Source organism: Notamacropus eugenii, chromosome 5 (assembly GCF_028372415.1).
Source record: "Notamacropus eugenii isolate mMacEug1 chromosome 5, mMacEug1.pri_v2, whole genome shotgun sequence".
NCBI lineage: Eukaryota > Metazoa > Chordata > Mammalia > Diprotodontia > Macropodidae > Notamacropus > Notamacropus eugenii.
This window is the reverse complement of record NC_092876.1, coordinates 31535273-31548043: the sequence shown is the minus strand read 5'-3', so window position 1 is coordinate 31548043 and position 12771 is coordinate 31535273.

Here is a 12771-nt window from a genome sequence, read left to right as displayed (position 1 = left end):
AGAGGAGGAATTTGTGGGAAACAAAAGGAGGAATTCTGTTTCCATAGGATTAAAACTTCTCCCAGCTTTGAGAGATAGCAGAATGTAAGTCAGAGGTGACTGATTCTAATCAGAGTTGTGACCTAGAAGAATCAGGCTTCTGATCAGGTAAAAGGTCAGAAGCTTGTACACATGCTTTACAAGCTGTTTGAAAGGGAACCTATCAGAGAGGAGAACACGAAGTGGAAGGTTCAGGAGACTGCATCTAGCCAATGGAGAGCAAGGGGGAAAATTCGAATTGGGAACAGCATAAAAAACATTGCATTTGTCTGAATAAGTGTACTCTCCATGAGGGAGAGATCCATTCATTAGGAGTGTAGAATAATTGGCTAAAATAAAATAAGAACTTTCCTGACTTCACAGAGAGTGCTGTTCTTTGTTTAGAGTGAGTATATTTCTGACACTTATTAAGTGAAAATTTGGAATGGGTTACCAGGTTACATTGTTAGTTGATCATATCATATTATTTTGATCTTTTGTTTACTTTTTGGTTTTGCTGTTTGTTTACAGAGTTTTCTTGGTGATTTTGCTGATATGTACGTCTCTTCCTTTGCTTATACTTTTTCCCCCTTCTCTTCTGCCCTGTTGTCCTCTGGTGGCTCAGTGAATTTGTGTCCTGTAGCCGTAGAACTGAACTTTTTGTTGTGTCCCCTACCTCTTTAGAATACCAACAACTGTGTAACAGCAAGGACCTCAACATACTCAGTAGGATTTGCTGTACAAGTTCTTGGATTTGCTTTTCTAAAAGGAAAGCAACTTTTGAGGGGCCAACAATCACTTTAATTAAGTACATATATCTTAGTTCATGGGGGAAAGAGTACCCTGAACTTCAGAGAAAATACAGAGAAACAAAGATCAACAGACAGGGCTACCAACTGTCTAACAGTAAGCAATACATACATCACAGATCAACAGACAGATCCAACTGTCTGGTCATACATACAAAATTACCAGAGAGAGAAGCACCAACATCTTGGTATTCAAAGTCAGGGGGCTCCTTAGTGGTTGCGTAGAGTCTCATCTAGCCAAACAAACACTTCCAGTGAGTAAGCCCCAAAGTAAAACTTCACCTTGGAGCATTTATACACTTTTCAGAGCAGGACCCTCTGATTCAGTGCCTCAAAATAGAAATTAACAAAAGGTACTGAGGCTGAGTAATGGTCAGGGAAGATGTTTAACTCTTCCCTCCACCCACCATTAACCTTAAATTACCATTACACACTGATAAGCCCAAAAATATACAGATCGCTTTAATTAGTGTTCAGAGGATCTAGCGACCCCTTTGACGAAGAGGAGAGAATGTTAACATGGGCTCTGAATGACTATACTATATATTAGAACATCCCTTCTTCACATGGAAGCAGGACAATGGAGTTATACAATAACCAGACAATTAGAAGGCTTTTGAAGCCCAAAGCTGCTTGATGTACCGGTGATCCTTTGAGAATGAACTCTAGGTGAACTTGGAGATACATATGGCTGCCAGAAGCCAGAGAACCAGCCTTGACCAGGTCAAAGGCAACCTTGAGCAGAAGCTACAGACTCAAGACCTTGCTCTGGACTTTCTAAACATCCTGTTGCATAGCTTATTGTGTCTACAGGTGTCTTCTCTCCTAACCCCTGTCCCCCTCCCTGCCCCAAAGTTTCTAGACTCTAGACACATCTCTCCCTTTTTCCACTCCCCTTTGAGCAGCTTCCAACTCTCTTCTCTCCATATGTGTGTATGTGTGTGTGTGTGTATGTGCCATGTATGTGTCTTCTCTCTCTCTGTCCATCTCTCCCCCCACCCCCACCTTGCAAAGTTTCTTTTGCAGGCTCTTCTCATGTGTGGAGACAAGATGGTGAAGTAGGAAGATGGACCTGCTCTAGGCCTCCCCGCCATAACCCATAAAATGCCTGTATATGTTTATATTTATTTATGCTGTTAGAAAGAGATAAAGTTTGCCCTCCACAGAAAGAAACACCTATCTGGTGATTGGGAGAGAGTACTGAGAAGAAGTCTCAAAGTCCTGCTCCAGCAGGAGACATTCCAAACTAAGGGGGAAGATGAGATCACAGTATTCCCTCAACTGTTCTTGCTTAATAAGATTCATGCATATTAACTGACATACCCTGCATAAAATTATCCCTCCATTTTCTGATCATAGGATCTATGTTGAAGTAAGTTTGTGTTGGGGGTGTAAGCTCAGTTTTCACATGGACAGTCTCGGGCAGGTAAAGGTGAGGACTTCTAAACCTCAGAGTTCTCACGAGGCCCCCCAGGGAACAGCTGGGAGTTGAGGAGTGAAACACGGGCTATCTCGTGCATTTCCACCTCTTCTCAGTGGGAAACTTGCTGGGGAGAGCATCCTACCCTTGAGATTGGTCCGTGGTCTGAGCACACCTGTTGTTAATTAGCTAGGTGCTGAGAGCACGCATGGTATTCACGTGCAAACTATGCGGCAGGAGAGCTTAAGTAGGGACAGGAAAGCCTGAGGCGCTCTTCACTCTGAGGGGCCCTTGGAGGGAAGAGGGTCCCCCCCCTCTTCCGCTCCCATCCTCTTGCTGTACAATCCTTGCCCCTTGGGAGGAGGAGGATTCCTCTCTCCTGAGGAAGAATTCACCCTGCACATGTAACTAAGACCCTGAATAAAGCCTAACCCTTGTTCGACTCTGGAAAGTCTCTTCCCTCAACACGTTTATCCGGCTGATCTCCGAAGATCTGCGAGAGGTAAGAAGGCTTGGGTAGCCCTTCAGCCTCTAGGCCTAACAAGTTTGGGTGGAGGGAACACATCAAGGATGTGGCAGACTAGAAATATTGTAAGCTGGAAGAGCTGGGACCAATTCCAGCTTTGAAGGGAGTAACAAAGGGGCACTAACAGTATTTAAACTTGTTCTTGCTTTTGTACTGTGTCTGTTCTCTGTGAACAGTATCTGTGGCTTGAGATGTGAGGCTTCCTCTGCCCACTGTCTTTGAGTTATTTTCATAAGAATGGTGTGTCTCCTACAATGTTTTCCCCCCATCCCTGGAATGCTCTTCCACCTAGTTTCCTTCAAATCCCAACTAAAATCTCACCTTCTGGCAGAAGGCTGTCCCAGTCCTCCTCAATCCTAATGCCTTCCCTCTGAAGTTTCCAGTTTATCTGTCTATAACTTGTCTGTCTGTAATTGTTGAGGTTTAGGGGTGTTGGGACCCTGAAATAACACCACATGGTTCCTGCCTCAAATGAATTCAACCCAAACCTTCTTTCAACCAAAGATAAGGTTTATTAGAACACTGGTCAGGTGTAATGTCAATGTGATACTCATAGAAGCTGCTATGAATATGTATAAATATTTCCAGGGTTGGTTTGCAAAATATGATTAACTCTTCGTCCAAGACCACACCAAAATATTCAAAATATTATTATGGTGATACCAGAAGGCAATGATGGGGTCCAGACTCTAGGAACCTCCTTGAATTCCCCTTGAACCTTCCCACTTAATCTGGCTTTTCATACCCAAATCTGTTACCCTTAACCTAGCCTGGCCCTCCACTGTCTCCAGATTACCTCTGGGTGATTCCCATACTTGATTACTTCCCACCCAAACCCTCCATTGTTGGATACCTGATTGCCTCCAGCTGTTTCCCAGTCTCAATCAGTCACCCCAGTCCCATTAAGATCCAACTGAGACTCCTCCTCAAGACCCTCCCTAAACCCCTCCTCCCATCACCCCAAACTACTATACCACCCCCAGATCCCTCCCAAAGTCTTTCTGTATATAAGTTCCATCTTGACTCCAAGAAAGCACTCAGATTCAATGTAGCTCAGATTCTATCTGACCTGTACAGATTGGTCACAAATGTGGAGGCTTTGTAAGTGCCAACATAATATGGTGAATCTTTAATAAATTTTGTTTTACTGTGCCTGAAAGAAGGCTTGGGTGGAATTCATTCAGGTAGGACCTGGGGTGTTAATATTTTGGGGTCCAAGTGCCCCAAACCTCAACATATGTTTCCCTGACCTCAACAGTAAAATTTAGCAAGGTACTCATCACCAATCCAGGGAGCAGTGGATATCTCTAGTGGTTCTTTCCCTCAAATCTCCCCACAAGCAAGTTCCCTAGGCAAGTTTCTCTCTGCCTCTAGCCTCTCCCTCCAAGCAATACAATACATGGTCTCCAAACAAGGACTTAGCACTTGATTGGTTTAGCACCAGAAGCTTGGAAATCTACTTAATTGTAAAGTTGTGGGAATTCCTGTGGCACAGAGTCTAATTGGCTCTGCACCTAGGCCATGTGAGGCCTATGAATGGACAGGGAAGATCTTATATCCCATTAATTCTACATCAGGGTGGGTATGATTCTAAAAGTTGGCCGCATTTGCCAGAGTCTTAAGGAATCTGAGCCCCTTAGTGGAGGCAAGATGGATCTTACATATGGAAAGACTGTGGGAGAGATCTAGTAGTGGCCAAGTAGTGTGGGGTGACTGGGAGGCAACAGACAAGGGCTGGGTGCTCTAGGAGAATGCCAGGGACCTGGACTACATGGCCAAGGGAGAATGGGGTCTAGATGGAATTAAAGGTGGGAAATAGCCAGGGGTGATCGGGAAGTAAAAGACAATGAAGGGCTGGGCTAAGTTAAAGGTAACCATTAAATTGACCAGAATTGGAAGACTGGGCACAGGTTCACAATTAAAGGCCAGTTGAGAGGATTACTGGGATGGGTTGATGTATCAAGCAAATGCCAGAGACTTGACCATGTGGGAAAGTTCCAGGAAAGTTCAAGGGGGTGAGGGGTTTCCCAGGGCATCTACTCTGTCATTCCCTCCTCAAACAAATGGGACACAAATTCTTTTGGCTTGGGGTAAGGTGCAAAGGTCACAGCTTGGGCCAGTATCCCCATCATAATGGGTACTGGACCCCCTCCCTCTTTGAACTTGCCCTGAATTTTCCCACATGGCTCAGTCCCTGGTGTTTGCCTGAGGCATCAGCTCAGTTTCATCTACCAAATGCACAGATTCTTAAAATCTTGCTCACCCCAACTGGTATTTTGATAAACCTTGTCTGACCAAAAGAAGGCTTGAGTCTAATTCTTTCAAGCCAGAACCCATGCCTTTTGCCCTTGAATTTGGGGGTTCCCAACACCCCTAGAAAGCAATAAATGATTCCTGTTTCCCATAGCACCCCCTCCTTGGCTACCCCTTTTTCCCCCTCATTTTCCTTCCCTTCTCCTCTAGCCCATCCCTTCTCCTTTCCTGCCCTCTTCTCCTTCCTTTCAGTCTCTGATTCCCCCCCTCCTTCTCATTATCCTCCTCTGGCCCCTTCCCCCAGACTTCCCTGTTGGTCCCAGACCCACAGCAGTCTCTGGGGCATCTCCTCCTCTGACCCATCCCCTCCTCTGGTGCCAGCAGATCTTTCCCCAGTCTTGCAGTCCCAATCTGGTTCAGCCAGCACACCCCAGCCCCTCCCACACAAGAAGTAGGACTTCCTATCTTCTTCCTCCCAAGACCCCAATTCCACAGTGCCTTCAGGGCCTTTTCCTCTAAGGGAAGTAGATGTCTCAACCAGTGGGACAATTAGAGTTCATGTCCCATTATCCATTTCAGACCTCACTGGGTTGATTCTCTGAAGATCCCACTAAGTTAACTGAGGGCTTTAGGGATGTGTCTCTTCAATTCGAGCTTTCTTGGGGTGATTTGCTTGTCTTTTCCACATGTTGTACCATAGAGGAGAATCTGGGAACAAGTCCAAAAATTTAGGGATCATTTGGCTAGCTCTGACTCCATGAAATACCCCCCAGGAATGGTGGCTGTTCCCACAGGGATGGGATGGGATTGTCAGAAGAGCGAGTATAGGGGAAAGAGAGATCATATGATAATTGCTTGTTGGAAGGTTTAAGAATGGGATTTCAAAAGCAAATAAATTTTTAAAAAATTAAGGAAATTACCAAGGGAGAAAAGGAAAACCCTACTCTTTTCCAGGACTAGATGGTAGAAGCTATTATGAAATATATGAAGTTAGATCGGGACTCTATAGAAAGGGCAGCAATCCTTGGCAGGTATTTCATTAATCAGGAAACTGCAGGAATTGACAATGGGATCTCAAACACCTCAGGTCCAATTACTGGAGATGACCTTTAGAACTTTTAACAATAGAAACCTAGTTGCAGTAAAGGAGAGGAAACCCAGGGAAAGGTCCAGAGATGGAAAATCTCTGAATTCTTGTCACTCTTATAGCTAGGAAAAGATCCAATGGCATTCCTGGTGATTTGGGCAGTGGGGAAACCTGCTTTTAATGCCACAAGGAGGGACGTTGGTCCAAGGAGTGCCCCTGCAGGGAGGAGTTTGCCCCCCCAGTCCCCAGAATCGATGCCTCCTGGACTGTGCCCACCATGTGACCAGGAGGCACACTGGAGGAAGGATTGTCCCCAAGGCTGGAAAAATAGTGGAGCTGCCTCCAAGTACCCTGTTCTCCAGTCTTCTGGACTCAGAATGGTGGGAGAACTTGGAGTGTGGCAGCACTCCCACTTTCTCCATCTCTCTCACTGAGCCCTGAACAAAAATTGAAGTCAAAGGCAAGGTTACCCAATTTATAGTAGATACCAGGGCTACATTCTCTCTTTTAGCCAACTACTCTGACTCTACTTACCCTTCAACCCATCAAGCCATGAGCATTGAAGGGAAAATTAAGGGATGTCTCAAGACATGCCCCCTTCCCTGCCTATTTGAGGATCTGTTCTTTGAACATTCCTTCCTTATCCTCTCCTCTTGTCCACCTCCTTGTTGGGAAGGCACCTGATGGTGAAACTGGGGAGCCAATTTTCTCTAGTTAAACCTCCCATCTCCCTTTTCCCTCTATTTACCAGACCTCCCCATGTTCCCCCAGAAATGTGGGAGATAGTTGAGCCAATTGTTTGGGATCAGGGAATTCATGGGTAAGCTAATCATGTCACCCCAGCTGTTGTTCACCTCCAAGGCCCTATTGCTGCCAATATCCAATTAAGCCCACAGCCTGGGAGGGACTCCAACCATTAATTGGAAAATTCCTTAAATATAAAATCTTTGTCCATTGTCAGTCCCCTATCCTTCCCATTAAAAAGCCTAATGGAGAATACCTAATGGTTCAAGGTCTCAGGGCTGCTAACAAAGCTGTTATTCCAATACATCCCATAGTCCCTAACCCATATGCTACACTCACTTGCTCACTCAGAACCCTGGAGGTACCCAATGGTTTTCCACACTGGATATCAAAGACAGCTTCTTCCCTATACCTCTTCACACAGACTCAGTTTATTTTTGCCTTTGAATGGACTATTCCTGGGGAATCAAGTCCATGTCAGCTAACATGGAAAGTCTTGCCCCAAGAGTTTCAAGTCAGTCCTCATTTATTTGGCCAGGCTTTGAGATGGGATTTAAGGGACTTGGAACTAGCTGATGGTAGCTTAATTCAGTATGTGGATGCTATTCGTATTTGTAGCCCCACCCAGGGGGCTTCTTCACTTGCTGCCTCAGGAGCCCTTAATTTCTTGAGCACTCAAGGCTATAGGGTCTCTTTGAACAAAGTCCAGATAGCATGCTAGTTTATATCTGGGCCATGAACTGACACCCACTTCTCTATCCTTAACCTCATAGAGGAAAATATCAAGCTTAGCCCTGACATCCCTGTAGACTCAGAACAGCATTGATCACCCAATTTTCAACTCAATCAGGAACTGTTAGGAATGCTCTAACAGAATATTCATGCCAGTAAGCATCTTCCAAAAACCCTTGGCAGTGAAAAGAAGCGTCCTGATCTGGTACAACCTGGAGACTGGGTCTATTTAAAGTCATGGAAAATCCAAAAGGGACAACAATTAGATGTCAATTGGAAGGGACTCTACTGAGTTATACTCACCACCCCAATGGCAGTAAAACTCGAGGGCCTCCCCAGCTGGACTCATAACTCTAGTATTAAACCAGTGTCACCTCTTGCATCCCCCCCCTCCAGAGACTCCAGAACATACCTGTGAGCCCTTGGAGGACTTCAAGTTACTATTTAGAAAGACTCCAGCCTTGTCCAGAGGACAGGTGGATAAAAAGATGTAAAATTATACTCACCCTTTTCATTTTGTTTTGGCCTTGTCATAGCCATTTTTAATTCCTTCCAGAAAAATTGCCCTTTCTCTCCCCCTTGGAATCATTTCCCTCTGAACTGACAGTGGTAATGCTGATCCTTTTCCTCCTCTTCCCTGATACCAAGTACACTTGGCCTCTGAACATGGGGGGGTTAACTCCTCAATTAAACTGGGAAACACATTAGGGCTGGAGGGGAGAGAGGAAAGTCCAAGATTATTAGGTATGCCACTCTCATCTCCCACCATTCACCATCTTTGCAAAAGCCCTCCTCCCCAACATGACTTCCTCAGAGGTTTATGCCACCCCATTTATACTGGCCACTCCTCTATGGGCTACTCTGTCCATCTGAACACCTTGCTTCCCCACAGAGGAATATTCCCTTACTTGGGAGACAAGCCCCACAGCCACTGGACAGGTTAATATCTCTGTTGAAGGAGGGATAGTAAAAATTTCTGCTGGACTACCTGTACAGTACTACTAGTGACAAGTGGTTTTGGAATTTTAAATTGGCCATCTGTACCAATTGTACCGAGATTTCCTATTGGCACTTATGACTGCATCCCTCCCGCTACCCTCCTAGTAGCTTTTCCCTTTTTAAGCTTTACTTGCCCCTATTCTTATTCCCTTACTGATTACTTTCCTCTTGTGCCTGTTGAGTCCTCATTGGTTTAACTTCCTAGCCAGGTTTGTCTCTTCCAGGGTATGAGCCATCAATCTCCAGATCACCCCCAGGCTATTTCCTACTCTTAATCCCATCTAGACCCCATCTGTTACCTAGGGTCACCCCAGTCTATTGGACACTGCTTGATTCCATTCAAATCTTCCCACAAATCTTTTTCCCCTATAGAAAAGGGTCAATTTCATCTACCAAATGGATGGATTCTTAAAATCTCATCCCCTCAAATTGGTTTTTTAAAATAAACCTTGTTTCTGACTGAAAGAAGGCTAAAGTTGAATTCTTTTGAGGCAGAACCCATACCTTTTGCTCTTGAATTTCAGGCTAAATACCTTGAGGTATATACCAACCTCTGACCAAATCCAAAGTCTCTAGCCCATTGGACCTGGCACCAGCCAGATTCTGAAGTCTGACCCCTTGAATGGGGTCCAGCGAGGCAGAGACAACTCTACAGCCCTTGCCAGCAAGAAGGACTTTCAGAAGCCAAAACCTTTGTCACTTACCCCAAATTTGTCTAAGGGGAAATAACAGGGTATGGATCTTGGACCCCTACCCTTTGAACTTCTGTTGAGGAACCCCAAAATACTGACATGCCAGGTCCTGCTCAAATGAATTTGACATGTCTTCTTAAAGCCAAAGAAAAACAGTTTATTAAAGATTCGCCATACTGGGTTGACTCTTAAGGAGTTTAAGCATTTGCAACGCCTCTATTAACAAACGGGCCAGATACAATCTCAGCTAGACAGTCTGTGCTGGATTAAATCTGAGCACCTTCATATGACCAATCAGTAAGCCACTATTCAGCACCCAGGTGCCAGCATATTCTGACTCCCAAACCAGTTTTTCTGCCATCTCAACTTCTGTTGCTACCTTCTCATTTTCCCCAGCCCCCAAGCCATCTCTCTTCTAACTTTCTTCCCAATATTGAATACATCACCTCCTTCCAGTCACCCAGGTTTCACACAACCTTGCCATCTGCACATCTTGACTTTCTTCCATCCTCACATATCCAGTCTATAATCAAGCTTCTTCCTCCACAATATCTCTCATAGAAGTCCCCTTCTCGCAACTCACATGACCATTACTGTAGCTCAAACCTTTATCATCTCTCACCTGGATCATCGAGGTAGTCTCCTACTTAAGCTTCTCTCCCTCTAGCCCCTTCCTTATCCAATCCATTCTCTGCTCAACAATCAAAGTGGTTTTCTTCAGGGATACATCTGACCATATTATTTCCCTAACTCAACAAACTCCAGAGGCTTCTATGGCCTTTTAGGAGGTAAATATAAATATGGGTTGGCATTTAAAGCCTTTCACAGTTGAATCCCAACCTACTTCTCCAGTCTTGTTTATAGACCAGTCAATCTGCCTTCTTCCAGTTCATCCATCTCTAAGAAGCAGTGTTTAATTCCATCAAAAGTTTGTGTTCGTCCTTTGTTGTCGAAGAAGACCATGCTATCAGAGAAATGATGACATGACTTGCACTTGACTTTGTTTTGAGTGAGGGAGGGCTGTGCAGATCACCAGCCTCACTTCTCTAGAACCATCTGAATCCAGATATTCATCAGGATGACTGGAGATGACTCAGGATGCACTGGGAGACCTTGGGGCCTTTAGGCCAAGGTCTTTGCAGGTACTCACTTGGGGTGAGGCAATGCCCATTCATTGAATAGTCCTGTTTAAGAAGTAGCCAGGGCATGGACCCTTTAATGAGGCCAAGAAAAAGAAAGACATCAGGCTGGGAGGGAAACAGCAACAGTTACTATTGATAATCACTCAAAAGCTAGGAGGGTCCAGAAGAGCTCTTAGGCAGGGGCCCATTGGTAGTAAAGGTTCAGAGTACAGTAGGTTTAGGGTTTGGGGAAAGGGAAAGGACAGGGAAGGGAGGGGAGGGAAGTAGCCAATAAAACCCAAGTCAACTGGGCATCTTTTGGTCATCCAAATTTACCTTCCTTTGGAGAGGAGAGGGAATGGGAGGAGGGGGCAGACAGGAGAGGAGGAGCCGAGTTACCCAGCTAGCTGAATCCCCATTCAGCAAGCTGCGTCTACTCACAGGATTGTGTTCATCCTTCATTGTCATAGACCATGCCATCAAGGAAACGATATGACTTACACTTGACTTTGAGTGATGGAGGGCTGTGCAGGTCACCAGCCTCACTTCTCCTCCAGAGCCATGTGAATCCAATGACCAGAAAGTGAAGCTCTGAGAGATGTAAGATTCTTAGTCATTGCTGGGAAGATCCTTCCCAGAGTCCTCCTTAATAGGCTGATCTTTCACCTAGAGGACGGTCATCTACCTGAGAGCCAGTGTGGCTTCTGAAAGGGCTGAGGAACAGTTGGTATGGTGTTTGCTGCCTGGCAATTCCAGGAGAGAAGCCAGGAGCAGAACAGAGATCTACACACAAAAGTTCCTTGATCTGACCAAGGTCTTTGATGGTTATGAAGGCTTGTAGAAGAGGATGGAAAAATTTGGTTGTCCAGAGAAGTTCACCACTATTGTACAATAGTTCCCTGATGGCATGCTTGCATGGGCTCTCAATTAAGGATGAGACTCTCAAACTTTCCCAGTCACCAATCTAGTGAAGCAAGGCTGTGGGCTTACTCCTCTGCTTTTTAGCATAATGTTTTCAGCAATATTGTCAGACACTTTCAACGAAAAGTCAAGGTCAGCTACTGCACTGATGGCAATTTAACTTGAAAAGGATACAAGTCAAGACCAAAGTGGAGGGAAAGTTGATGCGTGATATCTTCACAGATGATTGTGCACTCAATGCAGCCTCCAAAGCTGAGATGCACTGGGAGTATGGATTCATTCTCTGCTACCTGTGGTAATTTTCATCTAATAATTAATATCAAGAAAACACAGGTTTTCTAACAGGCAGCTCCACACTATCCATCCATGCATGGAACGATCATTTGTAGCAAATGAAAAAATATTAAATGCTGTGGATAAGTTTACTTACCTTAGCAGTATACTTTCTAGGGATGTACACATTGTTAGTGAGGTTGACACACACATTGCCAGAGCTAGCTCAGTGTTTGGGAGGCTCCAGAGGAAAGTGTGGGAGAGAAGAGGTATTTGACTACCAAGCTCAAGGTCTAAAGGCCATTGGGCTGACCTTGTTGTATGACTGCGAAACCTGAACAGTATGCCAGTGCCATGCCAGGAAACTGAACCACTTCCATGTGAATTGTCTTAGGAAGATTCTGAAGATCACCGGGCAATACCAGACACTAAGGTCCCTTCTCAAGATGAACTGCCAAATGTTCAAACTGTACTGCAGAGATCGTAACTCTCCAGTGGGCTGGCCATGTTGTTGGAATGCCAACTCACACGAGATCAGAGATACAGGAGAGCTCTCAGGGTCTCTCTGAAGAACTTTGGAATTGATTGTGAAATATAGGAGACACTGGCACAGGACTGCCCAGCAAGGTATGCCCACATCAAAGAAGGAACGCTGTGTTCTATAAGCAAAGCAGAACTGGAGTAGTTAAAAAAAAAAAATTTGGAATGGGCTAATTTAGAGCCATTTCCACCCCAAATGTTTGTATGGACTATTTGTTCCTGACCTGTGATGGAGCCTTCTAAATTTATATTGGTCTGATCAGCCACAATCAGACACACTGTACCTTGACCCCCGACATTGAGGTGTAGTTATGGTCCTCTTGTTGCACAAAGGATGAACAATAATCCCTTTCTCATCTCTGCCTTAGCAGAGGCTGTTGTCCATGCCTAGAATTCTTTCCTCTTCTCCCTACCTCTTCTGCTCTTTGCCAGGTCACAGTATCAACACTTCTAAGGACATGGCCTTGGGGATCTTAATCCTCCTCAGCTCTGGTACTCCCTCCAACCCAAGAGCTTCATATTCCAGAGAACTGCACAGGGCCCTCAATCAATCTGCCTACCCCCTGCCCCTATTCTCTTCTCTCCCTCCTCCCACCAAAGCCTATTTTCAAGGCACTAGGATCTAAACAATACTAA